This window comes from Thamnophis sirtalis, unplaced genomic scaffold, assembly GCF_051295495.1.
Source record: "Thamnophis sirtalis isolate CommonGarterSnake01/CBP01778 unplaced genomic scaffold, rThaSir2_p1.2 scaffold_3, whole genome shotgun sequence".
In the NCBI taxonomy this organism is placed as follows: Eukaryota; Metazoa; Chordata; class Lepidosauria; order Squamata; family Natricidae; genus Thamnophis; species Thamnophis sirtalis.
In genome coordinates this window covers 54221771-54240982 of record NW_028261383.1, presented here as the reverse complement: position 1 = coordinate 54240982, position 19212 = coordinate 54221771, and positions in this window count along the sequence as shown.

Below are 19212 nucleotides of genomic sequence, written 5' to 3'. Positions count from 1 at the left end.
TTTGGTCTGGTGGTTGTCCCAAAGCTTGATAGGAAGTAGCATGCAATAAATCTTCCATTGCAGAAAATATAAATATATTGGCATGAATGGAAAAAGGAAAAAATGAATCCAGCAATCTTTGTATTAGAAAAGTTAGAATATAATTTTGAAGTTGACTCCTGGTGACTAGATGGGCTCCATCCATCCATCCATCCATCCACCCACCCATCCATCCATCCATCCAGTTTTCTTTCCAACAAAATGGACTTGGTTTGACATTACATTCTTCTACTCTTCTTTTCAGCATACCGAGCCAGCCTTTAAACCTGTAAATTCTCTAGTAGAATTCTCCTTTTGAAATATTAACTTGGTCCATTCTGACTTGGCTTCAATGACTTACAAGTTCAGCCAGACTTTGTAGTATATTAAAAAAAACCATTCAAATCAAATTATGTGAAATGACCTGCAGTAAGAAAGAATGGTTCTTTTAGGGAGCATCTCAGAAAAAATGATGGAAGGTGAAGGGGACAGTTTCAGAGCCGAGTTTTCTGATAGTCTTTCTATCTTTCTTGAAAGATTTTTCTTTTCAGTTCACCAATCACTCAACCTGTTACTGCACTTATAGCAGGCAGGGTAGGCTACTGCTTTATAGAATACAATTTTTGTTCACAGATTCCCCCCCCAACCCCAGACAAGCTAGAGACCTATCTCTAAACCAAAGAAACTCACTTCTTTTATTGTATCAAATGTGTCGGCTATTTTCTTTTCTCTTTCACCTTGACCTGATACATTAGCCCATTTTGTAGAAGGTTTAATACCCAACGCCTTTCCACATGTCAAACTATCGATCCAATGGCTTGAGAGACTGCTTGCCTTCAAAAGACCAAATATCGCATCAGTGAAAAATGCCCAACACTGATCTTTATTTTAAAATTTACTATATATATTTGGTATTATCAGCAGCGTGCACAACAGTGATCTAACACATCTTGAAAAACCTGCTTGCTTGAATCCTTCTTTCTTTTCTTCTGAAAAGAAAGATTAGAAATGAAACCACTTTCATCTGCTTTAGCAGAAATAGATCATAAGCTAATTGTTCATAACTAAATTTGCCTTTTTTGATGCCTGTTTACATCATTTGCAGTTTACCATGCATTAATACTGCAGGTCCCAATTCATCTTGACAGAAACATGGCATTTAGTGTAAAATATTCTTATTTTGTATGTATGTGGAATAATAAATGACTGGGAACATTTCCCCCCTATCTGATCAGCATGCATTCTGGCCATCGGGAATGAACACATACCCATCAAACTGGGAGTTCTCACTATTTTAGAAATATCCAGGGGATCCTCCCCCATTTCTTTAAAAAACCTGAAAGCAGAGCAGCATGAGTTGGACACACAGTATGAAAGAATCTCTGGCAAAACACTTACTCAGTGTCAACAGCAAGGTTGTTACTAATGATTAAATCACTAACATCTAGAAAATCAATGCTACATTACGATCCCCTCTCTAACCTCTTGGTACCACAAATTGCCGTCACTTGCCTGCCCAGTTCACCAATGCATTATTTATAGGTCACCACTTAACAGGAAAGGAAGAGATATTCCTCCCAGTGTAAAGGGGGCTAACTATTTTCTTGCCTCAGTAGAATAGTAGTAATTAATTGCGCACAAGTCACTGAGGTCACACTTCTTCTATCATGTCAATCTTAATTTATAATGACCTCATCTTAGATTGGATAGAATGCTACAAAATGCATATATGTATAGAGGAAATACGTATATAGAGGGGCAGATTTTTTTTTGTGAGGTGAGGAGAGGAAGGGAGAAGGGAGGAGGAGAGAGGGTAGGAAGGGAAGAGAGGAGTGGGGAGAAGTAAAGGAAGAAGGAAGGGAAAGGAGAGAGGAAGGTAGAAAGTAAAGAAGGGAGGGAGGGAGAAAAGAAAGGGAAAAGAAGGTGGTGTCAAAACAGATAAACAAAGCAACCCAAATGGTATGTTATAATCCTGTAAATGGAATGAAAAATGTATAAGAATGACAAATGTAAAAAAAAGAATAACTATGTGAATGTGTACCTATAATTGTATATAGAAAAATAAATAAAACACTTTACATGGAGGGGCAGATTTGAAGGCTAAATAAAGGAGGGAACGTAGACTATTGGTTTATATGTTGACAACTATAGTCAAATAAATGGATGCAGTCAAAATTATATAGTCAGACATTGATTAATTTTTTAAACAAGGTTGTGAAACAAGGTGAAATTAAATTTGATGATGGCTATAAGGCAGCTGTAATCTTATGGGTCCTTTGGAGTATAGAGATACATGGTGGAATTTTCACTCCAGGGGAAGGAATTTTGTTTTGCAACTTTTCATGTCCACTCAGCTGTCAAAATATTGAGCTACAGCTGTATTAAAATTTGCTGTAAAAAGCATCTCTTGACAAATTTCAAAGGATACCATTTTGGAGACAGATGACCATGTAAAAATATTCCGGAGATGATTGCAGAGTTCTCTTTGGTAGAAACCTGATGAAAATATGGTTAAGGTAGGAGCAAGTTGACCAAGAAACAAACATTCTATACTGTACCCTCTCTTTAAATGAATTTGAGTCAACCATCTCTTGACCAGTTTGGCTTCTTCTCCCTTAATGAATGATTACTGCATTCTTGTCTACATTATCAGTGACATAATTCCTGATTGCGGGGAGAACTTAAGAAGTTGATGGAATAATTTCCTGATTGTGAAACTATTAAGTAGTGAAATTGTTCTCTTCCTACAGGGCGGGGCATAACCTTTTCCTAGGGGGTCACAGCAAGATCGACAGCAGTTTACAACTTCCGCGACACCTCATTTTAAAGCCCATAAAAAACTGAATTGAATGAGCTATTAAATGTTAAATTTGCTTTAAGAATGGCTGGAAAATTCGATTCGGAAGAACAAAGGATCATTGACAGAATAAAATGCATTGCCTTTCGAGAGGCTCGCGATGCTGGAGCGACGTTTATCAATCGAAAATGGATTGCAAACAAATTGAAACGTCATCCGGATTGGGTTACTGATAATTGGAACAAAACAGCCCAAGAATGTTTCACAAAATTTGGAGAAGGGCATCCTCTGCAACTGTCCCAAGAAAGCAAAGCCATAATTGCAACTGGCAGTCGCAAACAACGAAAAGGAAACCGAAAAGTGGCCCAAGAAATCCTTCAAATTCGTGGAAAACGAGTTGATCAAAGGACAATCGGCCGATATCGAGAACGAGAAGGTTTGAAGCCATTCCACGTCATTTGCAAACCATTGAAAACTCAAACACACGTTCAAGATCGGCTTTGGTTGTGCGATTGGTTGTCTGAATGGACCGAGGAAGATTTTCTTCATTTGGCGCCATCTGACGAATTCTTCGTTTATGCCATTCGAAAACCGAATTTCCAGAACGATCGAATTTGGGCTAAAGACGTCGATGACATCGCCAAACATGAACGATATCGACAAATCGTTCGCAATCCGACTTGCATCGGGATTTTCATCATTTTCACAGCCAAGAAACTGCATTGGGTTTTGAAGGATAAAGGGGAATCCTGGGATGGCAGTTATTTCCGTGAGAAAATTTTATTGGAGAATGTCATTCCATTTCTCAGTGATCCAGACAATGTCTTGGTGGTTGGTGAGGCTGTCTTTCTTCATGACAAAGCTCCTTGCATGCGTGCAAATGCGACTCAGCAATTGTTAAAGGAAAACAATGTCGAATTTTGGGGCAATGACGTCTGGCCGGGAAATTCGCCAGATCTCAATCCGGCAGAGAACATTGGGGCCATAATTAAGGATGAAGTGGAAGCTCTGATGATTCAGGAGCAAGGTCAAAATCGATATTCGGTTGAAACTTTGAGAATGAATTTGGAAACTGTGTTGAAAAATCTGGAAAATCGAACGGAACTGTTTGAAGATTTGTTGTGTTCTTATCCACCTCGTTTGAATGCTGTTCGAAGGGCTAATGGTGGTCATACTGACTATTAAATCATGTAAATAAACTCAGTTTTTGATGGGCTTTCGAATGGTGTATGAATTATTTGTGTTGTTATTACAAGTGTTGCTGTGACCCCCTAGGAAAAGGTTATGCCCCGCCCTGTAGATTCCTAAACCGTCCATCACTGGCAGTTTTCAAACAAAGAAAGGTCAATTATTTGGATCGGATGGGATAGCCTGAGGTTTCCTGTCTTGTGCTGGGTTTTGTATTAGAATAGCAATAACACTTAGACTTATATACCACTTCACTGTGCTTTACAGCCCTCTCTAAGTGGTTTACAGAGTCAGCCTATTGTCGCCAACAATCTGAATCCTCATTTTACCGACCTTTACCGAAGGATGGAAGGCTGAGTCAACCTTGAACCTGGTGAGATTCGAAATGTCAAACTGCTGCAGCAGGCAGTCAGCAGAAGTAGTCTGCAGTACTGCACTCTAACCACTGTGCCATCAAAGCTCCAAAGAGCTCCAACTTTCTTTCCAATTCCATAATTATTTGATTTTATGTGATATTATAGTCTCCCGAGAAGTCTTTTTTTCCTGTTCTCCTCCCCCAAACTCAGCAAATATATGTCTCCCAGGATAGAATCCAATCAGGGTCAGTCACAGGGACCAGAGACCTAATCTCCTAAATTTTCGGATTTGTGCTGGAGTCCATCCTGGTGAGAGAGGAGTTTCCTGAGAATGGGCTCCAGCATGAGTCCAAAAGCTTGGAAGTACAAACCTCTGGTCCTGTTGACTGATCCAAATTAGATCCAGAAGATTACAGTTATGGGGTGAAGTAAAGTTGCTTGAATGTCTTTGAAAACATATTGAAGGGCATTGTTTCTGGTTATAGCTTTAAAATACATACAGTATAAAGCATTTAGGATCAAGTATGCAATACACCGGAGAAAACAAGCCACATTAGGGTAGAATTATCTGCGAATAACTCTGTGTGGGATGTAGCCATGATCTGCCGGTTTTGCTAAAATCTTAAAGCAATAACCAACGTTCATATGTGATGAATATTTTTTAAGAGGTAAAATCTTATTCTCACTGTTGAATGAGTTTAACCAACTTTTGTAGTACCCATTTCTCAGTCATCTTTAAAAGCCTATGAGATATGCTGAGCTCTTGTGTGAAATATGACAGGGGAATCTGCCTGCCTCTATATTAGCTTGTGTAAGCACTTATTTCTCAGTAAATTGCAAATGAAAATAGCTACTGATCAAATACTCATATTTTGTCTATAATTAAATGCACCATCTGTTGTTCAACTTTACCCTTCTTCTCTCTCCACTTATTTTTCAGCCTCTCTAATTTGCTACCTACTGTTGGCTTTTTCCACTCTTCTCTTTCCTGAAAGAATTTTACTCATTATTTAAGACACATTCTTTTTTTTTTACTCCTATACCAATCTAGGTATATTGTATGCTATTTGAATCACATTCACATGCTCTTTTGTGCTTCTGCATTTAACTAATGGTGCACATTTTGAGCACATGGTTTGAAATGAGTTTTTCTGCCCTCACTAGAAGTGTTTTGCAGTGTTTGGACTGGTCTGAATTGAAAATAACCCTGTTTTGAAATTGAAACGGTTTCATTTTGGACTTAGAGCTTATATGGCATAGTCAGAACAGCCCCGATGCACTTTCTGTAAAGTTGGAGCAGCTGAGTTTTAAGCTGAGTCGTTGGAGCTTAAAATATTTCATATTTGAAATGGTTTGCAAGCCACTAAGTATTCATCTATTTCCTATTATTATATTGCAGAAAATTCTTTAGGCAGTAACCCTGTTGTGCTCAGTCATGTCATAAATTGTCTTGGGGTTTCTAATAATCAGTGGTGGATTTTTTTAAAAAAAAATAATTACTCCTTCCCAATCTTGAAAAGAACTCAATGTAATTAGTAATAATCAAAAGAAGGAAATTCTAAAGCCTTCAGCATGCAGATATTTATCTCAGTTCAGTGGGACTTTCTTTCTCGACCTAATGAAGTTAGATCCATATGTTTGTCAAACTTTAGTTAGTCTAATCACAATTATTGTATAAGGAGCAATTACCTGGGTTGACACATGTTGATAAACTGCAGTAGCTGATTTCATCTTCTATCACAAGCTAAGTGAAAAGCATAGAATAACTCAATATTTGGAATGAACCCAAACATAGGAATGAATCCAACATAGGAAGCAATCTATAGTGCCAAGCAACATGCCATTACAGTTGTTAGAGAGCCTCTGTGAGACCTGACATTATGAACACAGTTGGACCTCAATGTACAAGTTCCTACTTAAATAGCCCGCTTAGACTATTCATGTGTAATTTAGTCAGTCTTTAGTGGTGATCTTTAGTGAAACAAAACCCAACACCGTTTTCAAAACAAATTTTATTCCGCCTTTATCTTAAACATGGCATCAGGGAAAGCCTTAATGATTTCATGATAACACTCAGTTCGCTGCAGACCAGTAGCTGTAATGACTACAACAGTAGCTCCTTCTTTCTTCACTCAGTTTCTTTGGGTTTTTGAGGTGTATTCTATTTTCAAAATAGCTTTGACCAGATGAGGCCACCTAATGCCTTTTAGATTTCACTACAGTCATTGACCAGTATTATGTCTATTTCTGATTTACTTCACAGATTTACGTCAAATTGGCATTGTTTTGCAATACCTTTGAGTTCATTTTGTAGGATAGAATAATGAGGGAATCATATTCAAATAACCCAGAAAGTACCAATTTTAAACACAGTGAATTCCTACAATATTTCCAAATGCTGTTTAAGCATAGCTTGAGCCTTCCAATGTAGCCCCAGCATTTATATTCTAACTATGTTACAGAGCCTCTTTGATGGAATACTACAATATTATCTATAAATTCACCACAGGTGTGCACAATGGTACTATATATAATAAATCTGCTAAGTTGCCATTGTTAGGAAACACAACATTTACAGTACATAGAATTCATGGACATTCTCCATAAACTTTAACCAAGTGCTTTGTTCCATATTTGCTTTTTCTAAAAACAGATTTGTAGAAAAAAATGAGTTTGCTTTTCTGAGAACTGAACAGTCTCAAATACAGTCAGAACTGAAGAAACTTCTTGAATGAGAAGCAAAACATCTTTCAGGAAAAACAAGGAAGTCCTGTTGCCTTTTGAAAGAGCATCTTTGGGACAACCATGACCTGAGAATCTCCATTGATATACTCAAATATAGTATTTTTCCCTTTTTTCTTTGCTTTATTACAAGAGAAAGAGAGCAAAATTAAGCAAGTTACTTTTATTTTGACTTTGTTTGGCAGAGGTATCTCACGTTGGAATTATTTAAAAATCATGTCCACGCATCTAGGAGTTAAACATATGGCTTTTTGGAACCAAGTAGAGTAGAGGCTAAATAATATTGTAGCCACCAAGTTCATTCTAATTATTTTTTGAAATGCATACTTAATCAAAGACTGGGAAGTAAGTGATGTTAGATTTAAATAATTGCTCTCAAATTTTTAGAAATTTCCATTTGGTAGTAACAGCATAAATGAGAATGTGCGTATGTGTATGACATTTATACAGAAAGCTAGTTCCACATTTATATAAACAAGAAATGTTCTGAGGACCTCTATTTCTTCAAATAAATGGAAAGGCACAGTTACATTATCTTTCGTTTATTGTATTGACCTTCATTCTTCAGATGCTCTCATTTTGCATTTTGGAAGAAAACAAATTCTATTAAGACTGAAGCAATCCCATGGCATTCATAAATGCTGCTTGGCACCACTTTCAATGGAAAAATAGAGATCCAGCCTCCCCATGGAAATTTACATTTGAGCAAAAGATTTGGTGAGGAGCTTCATAGTTTCTGTTGCATTGCCTCTGCACAAAATGTTGAAGTTAAGGACCTTGCATTCAAACACAGATACAGTTTTATACAAGGGCAGATGATACAGAAATCCAGTAGAAAGTTGGCTATGTTAAGCAACCAATTATGCTGGATGATTTATTCTCATTACAAGGTTCCATACAAAGCAATTAAGCAGCTTCAGTGATGTGTGTTATACATTTCAGGAGGATGTGGTTATTCATTCATTTCTGAGCTGGTGTAACAACCACAGAAGCCGGAGATGTCTTTCTTCTATCCCAACCTTCAGGTGGGAGGAGGGGACTGAAAATTCTTAGTAAATAACAAATGTATCTGTCGTTGAAGTGAAAAGTTCTGTAGGATGTTCAAAAGTTTAGGAAACCAATGGCAGTAGCTTTTAAATTCTCAAGGTTTTTTGCCCATACTCCTACATCCTGGAAAAAGAAGAAATGGGAAAGAATACCATCAAACATAATTATCAGATCCTTTGGAATAGGACAAGCTGCTGATTAATAGAAACATTGAAACATTATGACGGAGTGGTGACTAACAGCTTCATTCACCATTCTGAGGAAGCTAGTTCTAGATTAATTCCTTAGGACTATTGGTCTCTCTGACCAGTTTAGTAGCTATTTACATCAGGGGTGGCTTTCAACTGGTTCGCGGTGGTCCCCGCGAACTGGTTGGTCAGCGAACCTGGAAGTAAGTAACTTCCGGGAACGGTGAATGGCCCACCCGCCTGCCCGCGCTCCTTACCGGTCTTTGAAGGCTTCTGCGCTTCCACGCAGGCGCATGGCACATACAGCACCTGTGCAATTCTCTGCGAGCAGCTGGATGGCACATACCGCGCCTGCGTGAGTCTCTGCAAGCAGCTGGAGCATCGCGCAGTCACTAAGACGCATGCGTGAACTGCGCGCGTGCACGAGGATGCCACCAGCCCCGTTCCAACCGAACATCAAAATGTTACATTGGAAATCAATAATATGTTCATTGTTACATTATCACATTTGTGGGCTGCCACAAAGAGGAAGGAATAAAGCTATTCTCCAAAGCACCTGAGGGCAGGACAAGACGCAATGGATGGAAAGTAATCAAGGAAAGAAGCAACTTAAAACTAAGGAGAAATTTCCTGACAGTTAGAACAATTAATCAATGGAACAACTTGCCTCCAGAAGTTGTCAATGCTCCAAAACTGGAAGTTTTAAAGAAGAAATTGGATAACCATTTGTCTGAAGGGGTGTAGGGTTTCCTGCCTAGGCAGGGGTTTGGACTAGAAGACCTCCAAGGTCCCTCCCAACTCAGTTATTCTATTCTATATCCCACCATATCATCATGGCTAGGCCATGAAGAGGAGAAAGGTCTCATGGAACAGCCCACCAGATTTTGTGTAGCATGCCAAATGTCACATTTCCAAAGTTCTTGGAACAGATATTGTTTCTGGAATTTTAAGTTGCGAAATCAATGCAGAAAGCATCTAAAATTTAAGGGACTCCTTTCACCCGTGAAAATATTCTAAATCACTCCAAAATGTAAGGCAGCGTCATATTTTTGGCTCTATCTATTCTTAGGGAGATAAAAATATTGCTGGCAGAGTACATATTGCATGTGACTATATGTTTTACAGTTTTGTTATAAAGGGATTAAAAAAAATCCTTTGGAACCCTCTCTCAGTTTTAGGTTTTTACAAGAAATTTAAACCTGTTGTATTATCTGACTGGGCCCTACACAGTGACATGTGTGTGTTTCTGTTGTGTCTATGGGTGCTTTGGCTGGAGGGAACTTTTTTTTATTTTTTATCTCTCAGTATTAATTTTCAAGTTAATCTATTGTAGTCTACATGACGTTTCAAGGGCCATTTTAGAACTATGTGCATATCTCATACCATCCTTGGCTGCTGGCATATTACTGCTTGTTTGTTACCTCCTGTGGTGTTGACTCATAACTCTTATTCACTAGGGATGAATCCAGTGGTATCATTCTCTTAACAGATGCCATTGCAATAATGGAATAGTTTCTTAATATGCCACCCCCTGTAGACTATGCCACATTTGCTCCAGAGGGCATCTCATTGTGTAAATAGAAGCGAACTCATTCAGTGTTGGATATAGCTAGTGTGAACAATAAAATCTGTCACCTGTGGTTAGAGCAGAGCTTAAGGTAGAGTTGGAAGAAGTCAGTTCATTAATCATTAAACTTTATTGGGGATAGAATTTTTTTTTTTTGCTTTGGTATGCCTCTTGAAAATGAGGCAATTAAATAGCAACGGTTTAAAATTGGAATAGCTGTCTATAAGGTGTGAAAAGAGACTTGTCTGTTACTGCAGGAGAAAGTGTGAACTGGAAACACCCACTTAGATAAGCGACAAAATCGTGAGCTTAATATGAAAGGCCAAACTATTCGTTTGGATCTTAGTGGCTCTTTATAGACTAAGAATAGAAAAGATCTTTTGGTTGCAGTCATCTGGTGACCTATAATGTAAGTTTTTACAAGACTACAGTTAACAAGAAAAAAGCCTCAGCACTTTGAGAGTGCATCAGTCTAACCATGGATGGAATATGCTTAGCAGAGGAAAAAGCTTTATTAACCACACCTCATTAAAACTTCCTTCTGCCATACACCAGTTTTATGTCCTTCCAATTCCCACCAGAACTGTCTGCTTACCTGACGTTTTCCACATTCAGAATTCTCAAAGACACATTGAGAAATGCCTTTTAAGATGTTTATCTAGTTGGAAGAAACTGAAGGTACCAAAAATAAAAAGGGAGTAATTTTACTCAAGAAGGAATCAAGTAGATTCTGTTACTATATTAATACATGTAATTACATTGTGACATCACCAAGGGCAGGTGAATCTCTTGTACAACAAAGATGATTCTGTTTGGGAGCCATGCCTCTTCCTATAGAGCAGGGGTGTCAAACTCAAGGCCCGGCGGCCCACAGGGTGCTTAAATCTGGCCTGTGGGCCCACCCTGGAATCAGTGAAAATCTGGTGATCAGTGCCTCTGCCAATGAAAGCGGATATCAGTTTTCACTGGCAGAAGGTTGTAGGAGGCCATTACAGGCAAAAACAGAACTTGGGAGCCTGTTTTCTCTGGCAGAGCACTTGGGCCACCACAGGTGCCCCCAACACGAGTGACATCAAGCTGGTCACACCTTCCCTAGCTGCACCCACTCCATCCCCCAAGATCAAACACAACCCTGATGTGGCCCTCAATGAAATTGAGTTTTGACACCCTTGCTATAGAGAGAGAGAGAGCAGGATAGCACATCTCCTGCCAACTTGGCAGTTTGAAAGCATGCAAATGCAAGTAGATGAATAGATACCACATATAAGTATGTGTAAAGCTTCCATGTTTTGCCGTATACTCTGTGCTGCAGTGTGATATCATGCCAGCTACATGACAATGTCAATGTCTTCAGGCATTGCTGGCTTTTTGGCTTAAGAAACAGAAATGAACAGCGCCCCGTAAAATCAGTCATGATTACTGGGCTATCAATCTCCATGCTCTAATTCCCAATTTCAGTTCTTTTCTCCTGTGGCAAACATCTTTCAAATAAGGGTGAGAATTGTACATCTGGATTTCATGCTGGCTGTAGAGTCCCAAAGAAAGGGTCCCTCCAGAAAATCAAGAAACCTCACAAAGCGTTAGTGAGATGGAACTAGAAAATACAAGGTGGAAGCCCTCCATGGTGCCCTGAGACTACCATTCTCCATAAAGACTTTCTCCTGGGATGATCATGCCTACTGATTTGTAAAGACACAGGTGCTTCAGGCCAAATCTTCAAGCACAAGCTATTAATTTCATGAGGTTGATAAATAGAAAAAGCAAGACACACGTTAGTATCAGTAGGAGGTTCTCTAAATACGAGAGACATAGTTCAGAAGGTTGTTCCTTGCAAGACTGGTGTTAGCGCTCACAGCTAAACCAGAAAGGAAACATGACTGAATGAGCTCCTTCAACTATGTTGCAAGGCAGTGGTGAGATGCTGCCGGTTGAACAACTGAGTCGGTGAACGCACACTTTGTGCGCATGTGTGATTTGTGCGTGCGCCCAGTGCTGAAAGCAAAGCAATTAGAAGCTCAGCTGTTTGCCTTCCAAGTCAGCAATGGTAAGTAAAACAACTGGGGGGGATTGAGATGAGTTAGAAAGCAGGAAATAAAGGACATGATAGCGCAGGGGCAGGTGGGTGGGGCTGATTGTCAGAGTGAACCCGTTTGCTCCCAGCTGATTGACAGAGTTACCAGTTCTCTGAACCGGCCCGAACGGGTAGAATCCCACCCTTGTCGTAAGGCTAAATTAAAGGAATCTTGTAAATCTTCCCTCCCCCACATTTTAACTGCTTGATCCATTAGGTTAGGTCCTTCATAAGTTTCTTTCTCTGACAATTAAACTACTGGGGACTACTCATGTCTGATTGTTTCCTAGGCAGCATCTCTCCTCTCCTTTCCTCATGCTCACCCACGTATCCCATTGTATCAACCTTTTGAAAAGCCTCATCTGCTAGAAGCATAGAACCTTACTATTGTCTGAAGTGGTATAGGCAGGGGGTTGGACTGGAAGACCTCCAAGGCCCCTTCCGACTCTGATATTATGTTATTTTGAGGTGCTCCTCATCATGTTCTTTTATTTTGTCTCCTTCATGTAGTTTGCATTCAAGATAAACTCCTGGATGGCAGACTTTGATTGATCAGAGATGCGTTGAATCTTATTGGCTAGCCAAAACGATTGTAGCAACTTAGCAACAATATATCAGCAAAAAAAAATTTTTTTTGTCAACCCAGAGTTACTTCATGCTATTATATGTATATGCTATTATTTTATTTGCATCTCAGATTTTCTCATCTTAGGTTTCAAAATATAGATCTCTGACTTCAAAAATCTTTTCTGGTAATGATGGAAAACATTGCTTCTTTTGAATAGCATTTAGTTAAAAAGTTTAAAGTTTTCAAATTATATTTTTATTCTTTTGTAAGTTGCCCAGGACTGTGCTTCATAATATGGGTGGCTATATAAGTTAAATAATTAAATGAATAACATTCTTGAATTGACCTTGATGGTTTAAAAAAAAACACCTCTATGTCTAGTGTTCACAATTGAAACGCTGGTGTGTATCCAGGGGTTTGCTTCAAAAATTTTAGCAAGGGCTTCTCTGCCTGTGACTATGGTGGGCGTGGCCTAGTCAGCCTCCTGCACCACAGCTGGGGGGGGGGTTGCCCTCCATGGGCTCCGGACGCTTTCCTTGAGCCTCTAGGATGGCTAAAATGGCCTCTCCAGGTTCTGGAGACCCTCTGGAGGCTGGAAACAGGCCTGTTTCTGGCCTTCCTGAACTTCCAGTAAGCCCATTTTTCACCCACCCCCAGAGCCTCTGCAAACGCCCTGCATTTACCTGCATCCAAAATGGGTCACGTGGTAACTCCTGGGAGAGGGTGGAACAAGCTAGGAGTGGGATTTGGGGGTTCTCTGAACTGCACAGAATCTTAGCTAGAGGTTCTCCCGAACCCCTGTGAACCCCAGAAGCCCACCCCTATGTCGATCCCCATCCAAGCTTTAATCAATTGCTATTTTGAGATAGGACAGATCAGTTAAGTGCTTCCCCCTGCTGAAGGTGCTAAACTTACTGTTTTGAAAGTCCTACAGTATAATGCCTGGCTATGAGGAAAACATACTGTTTATAAATAGTTTCATAACACGTATAAATGTTAATAATTATTCCTAGACATATATAAAGTATTCCCTTAAATTGAATGCTGGGTCTTTTCAGCTTTCAGGGTCAGGTTTTGATAGATTATATGTCTTTCTATATTATCCAAAAGGGCATCTTTGCTTTTGAGCTTTATTAAAAACAGAATAACTTGGAAGGAGATAAATCCAGTAGCTGGGAGCTAGTAGGGAAATCAGGAATTGCTGCTCTTGTCCTGCAAGTAAAGATTGCAATTTTGGAAGGATGTCACCTTAAATGAGGGCAAATTTTTCAATGCTTTATAAAAATTATACAATTATGTGCAGTAGTGATAAAATCAATAAAGAAAAGGTTTTTCTGTCTCTATTCCAATTCTAAAATTTGGCATCGTTCAAAAATGAGAGTACAGAGAGATAAAATAAATTGTTTTAGTAAGATGTGATTATTATGATCAGGTTTTAAATAGGCATTAGATTAATTGATGGGAAAGGAAGTGATCAACTGTTTCCCTGCATAGCATCCATCCCCAGCTCAGAGGCAGCAGGTTCCTCAGTCCAGGTCTTTTGAGTGTAACAGCCAGAGTAAGCCAATGCCATCGTATTCTGTTTGTCACATTTTGGAAAATGGCATGTAGGACTTTGTGTGAATTCTTTTGGCTGATGTTCAAACCATGAGATGCGCAGCATATAAATTCAATAAAGTAAATAAATAAAATGCTGCTTCCAAAAGAATAGAGTAAAAGCTCTGGACTTTGGTTCATCCAAAGTGGTTCTGGTCCCTTATTTTTCCACAGAGGTATTAAATCTGGGAGAATGCACATCTTGTGGTTGCTGGCTGGCTACTCCAGCAGCTGAATCAGAGGAGGAGGAAGAGGAGCATGGGAGTCAAAGTCAGCATCAAGGCAACCTGAGAGCGCCAAGTGGGAAGAGGGAATGAAACTGGCAGAGAGAGAGAGAGAGAGACAGAGACAGAGACAGAGACAGAGAGACAGAGAGAGACAGAGACCCAGACAGAGAGAGAGAGAGAGAGAGAGAGAGAGACAGACAGACAGACAGACAGACAGACAGACAGACAGAGACAGACAGAGACAGAGCCTAGGCTGTCCATCAGCCCTCAGATGGAGAGTCAACAGCCTCCAGGTCTGGAGGTAGGTGATGAGGAGTAGGAGGAAAAGCTGGGTCCAATGCCTAATGCGCAGAAGCCTGGAAGACAGAGGAGAGGAGAGCAGTGGAAATCCATGGGCCAATCCTTGGGAAGGAAGAGCCACTGCTGCTAGTGAAGCCCCACCCTAGCTCTGGGGATAAAAGGCAGGGGCGGAGATGAATAGATGTGGCAGACAACTATTCATCTTCCATCTGGATGGACTTGTTAATCTGCGATGAGAGAGAAACTATTTGCCGGGGCTACAGGCATTCCAAATAAAGAAATAGAATGTAATGTAATGGAATAGAATAGAATAATAGAGTTTGAAGGGATCTTGGAGGTCTTCTAGTCCAACCTCCCTGCTTAGGCCGGGAACCCTACACCACTTAAGACAAATGGTTATCCAACATCTTCTTTAAAACGTCAAGTGTTGGCACATTCACATTCTGGAGGCAAGTTGTTCCATTGATTAATTGTTCATCTTTGAGTTAACTTTAGAGGGTTTGTTGTGTTTGGGGAGCTGGGTCAGAACAGCACATGTCAGACTCTGTGACTCTGGCTGTTTAAAAAATAAAAGAGATTAAAGTTCCAGTCCTTTTACTGCCATCACTCAAAGCAACATTATAATGTTTGATATGATAAAGTTAATGCAGATTTTAAAAATCATTTTGTTACATGTGCCATATTAAGAATATGGAATAGGTGTGGACCTAGGTTGTATTTGAAAGTATCTTTGTAGCACTCAGCTCTCATTTTATAGATGAGAAATAATAAGCAGACACAAATAGCTAATATATCCTGAGGTACTATAAATTGGTCAAAGGGGATGGAAAATAAAATCAAGAGATGAACTTGTGGCAGAGACATATAATCGTCAGTTGTTTTCTTCTTTATAACCATTAGAAAAAATTAAAGCAGACAAAATAATTTATACTTTTGAACATTGTAGGACTGAGTTGCAAGCAGAATTGTGTGTTACTCTAATTCCAATATTACATGTTATTTCTTAATGCGTACTGTATATCACTGTGTTGGCGAACCTTTTTCAACACCAAGTGCCAAAATGGGAGCAATTTGCAGATGTGTGCGCTCATCTGGGCTGCAACCAGGAAGTGGAGCTGCCCAGGGGGCATGCGCGTTCCAGGAAAACGAACTTCTTATTTCTGGCACATGCATGTGCGCCGGCCAGCAAGTCTTCCAGTTATTGCCACGCATGCACACATGGCAATAAGCCGGCTGGTGTGCATGCTTACGTTGGAAAACCAAAGACCAGATTTTTTGGTTTCTGGCACTGCGACACATGCAAAGCCAGCTGATTGTTGTGTCCGCATGGACATGCGCACCAGAAACCTGGAACAGGCGACGCCGTACGTGCCAGGCAACATGGCTTTGCATGCCACTTCAGGCACACGTGCCATAGGTTCTCCATCATGGGTATATCAGAAGAATAATCCCGGTTCTGCTCGGAGTCGTAAATTAATTAACTCTGTGTTTGGAGACCTTATCCTTTGATATGTGAATTAGCTCCAGGTGACTTATTTGGGAGATTGAGGAAATTTGGGTACCCCCCCCCTTTTGCTATTTTTACTTCATTAATTTAGTTTCAGCTTGAATGCCAGTTCCAGGGGAGATGCTGATTCTCAGACCATTGTGGCTTCTGATAAAGTTTTAAGGGAATATGGAAACAGCATAAAGAATAAAACAATTTTGGATATGAAACTTCTCACGCATACGGTACATTATTAAATTAAAGGTACCTTCACTACAGAACAGAGAAAATGGAATCTGCAAGAAAATATTCTTTTTCACAAGTTGACTCCATTAGACTTCCAGGCAGCCATTCCTTCAAGCGAAGCAACCCACTTCAGTCCATCAAGCATACCACATCCATGTTATGCTTTTATTTTGGCTAAGGATGCTGGTTCTCCCTGCTTATTCCCTCTCTGAAAAATTGCCGTTATGCCAGCTTTGGGATTTGTTGAATCATGCAGTTATCCCTTTTGTTCCCAGCATCCCATTTTGGCTCTATTTCTGTTTGCTTCATTGCCCAAATTCACAGTTAGAGGGAGAAAAAGAAGAAGATAGAACTGTTCTTAATCTTCTTTATTTTATTTCCTGCCACAGCTCCTTCCCCAATTTTATACTACTTTACCCTGTGCTAATATGTAGCTAAACCTATTTATTCTACAGTGGGGTTGAGTTGCACACAAACACACAACTATATAATTTGGCCGACAAATGAGAAAATGCCTGACAACTGAGATTGAAACATTTCAGAAAACAAATCAAAGATAATATTGAGCTGCTGATGTATAAATTCATAACTGAAAGGAATAGGAAAAATGATTGCATGGAGAATAAACAAAAACATTCTCTTCTTCATATCCCTTAGGTATTATATCGCTTACTGCAAAATTTTAAGAGTTATTTCAATAACATGAATATTTTGTTGAAAAATCTACAGGAGAAAAATTAAAAAAAGTTGATCTTAAACCATGAGTAAATTTAGCTTAATATTCTTGAGTTCATGGGCTAGAATGGGCTTATATTTTGTCCAGCTTCAATTTCTTAGCACAATGCAAAGAGATTTTCTATCATGATATGCAGCAGGCATCCTTTAGACTTCTTTTTTTTTTAAAAAAAAAAAGCTATTACCAAAATCCTGCAGTGCTATTGTATTTAGAGAGCCATCCAGAAGGCACTGAAAGCAACTATTGTTTGCTCCTTAGGCCTTTCATTTTCGGATTTCATGAATCATTAGGTGAGATGCTTTTTTATGAAAAGGATTATTCATTGTTAGGTCAGGAATTGAATAAAAGATGTGGCTGTAGGATAAAGTCTCAGATGAAATAACTTTAAGACAACACATAAAGAGCACAGCTATGCTTTCTAGGTTTATATGGAAGATTGGGACTCCATATGAAACCAATTATCCCTCGGGTTTTTTTGATTAATGGGACACACTCCATAACTGCCTTTTTTTTAAAAAAAAAAAATCATACTAAGAAGTTGTGGTGATAAAAAAAATTGTTACTAACAAGGAAAGAATGAAATGTACACATTTGTTTTGGCTTCCTTTGAAGAGTTCCCAGATGTTTTCATTTGTGTGTAAAGCTCATTCACCAGGACATCTGCAGACATGGCTTAGGAAGGATACTGGTATATTAAAAGAGACATGAAAAGGCATTGTGGGAAGAAATATCTGTCTGGTTCAGTTCCAAGGCAGGAGAAAGACACTGGAGACAAAATGGAGGCTGGAGGCTGATTGGAAAGAGGGTACATTTATTGATGAACAGAACTACATGTTTGTGGTTCTGTGCAGTTGACTATATGGAGTTGAGAGTGGGGGAGGGGTAATACCTTCTCTTGGGCCTTGTACTTTAAATTCCTGTTCCTGTGCAAGAACTGGTATTCTATTAGCTGTTGCCAGACTCCCATGGGGCCATGTAGGGGTTATGTAGGGGTCATAGTTGGTTCTATAACTTGTCTGAGTTCCCAGGTTTGGTTGAAGTTTGTTGGTTTGGTGCAATTGAGATGATGCAATGAAGGGGCTTGTGTTCTGAAAAAATGTTGGGAAATTCCTACTATGACTTAATGGCTTTTTCCTGTGTGGACCTTGGATAATGGCTCTTTGCTTATGAATAGAGCTATGCAGTTCTCAATAAGTGCTGAGGGCTATTAAAAAAGGTGGGGGCTGCTTTCTCCCTCTAAAAACATATTTCTCCATTTCTCATCCAGGGAAATATAATATTCTGCCTTTTTAATATTTCTCAAAATATTTCATTCTTCTAGGAGAGGGGTGGGTGCTAACTTTCTACAGCATGATATCAATGTGATGTGTCAGCCTTCAAATTAGTGTTGACTCCTGGTGATTGCCTGGACAAGTCCCTGCGGTTTTCTTAACAAGATTTTTGAAAGTAGTTTGCCCTTGCTTTCTTCCCAGAGCTGGAGAGAGTGAGTGACCTGAAGTCATCCAGTTGGATTTATGCCTATGACAGGACTAGAATTGATGGTTTCCCAGTTTGTAGCCTGATATTTTAACCAAACTGGTTCTTGTGATATCAGTCATTCCTCCAAAAGTGAATTTGTGGACAGCAGAGATTTCCTTCTCTGCAAATTTGTTATGCATGATATTGGCACTTCTTCTGTTTCATGGGCAGATGCTAATAGAATTATGAAACCGTGCAGTGTTGTGATGTCATTTCATGCTTTTTGTAGTGAAAAAACACAGGACTGACCCATACATGTTGTTTCCTACTTTTCCTAAGGTTATAGGTATTCAGGCATTTGCAGGAATTCCTAAAATTGGCTTACCACTGTCAATCCAATTTTTTCTGGTTCATAAACTGTGATGCGTGTATTAGCCTGTAGTAGACTATGACTTAAGCATTAGCATTAATCCATAATTTGCCACAATGAAATCAAGGCAGTGCCTGACTCAAAATGAAAAATAACCTTTTTCTACAAAAGTATACTATGAATAGAAAGTGTCCCTCGTGGTTTAATTTTGAGCAGGTTACATTTTGAGGAGCCTGTAGACTTAATGTCTT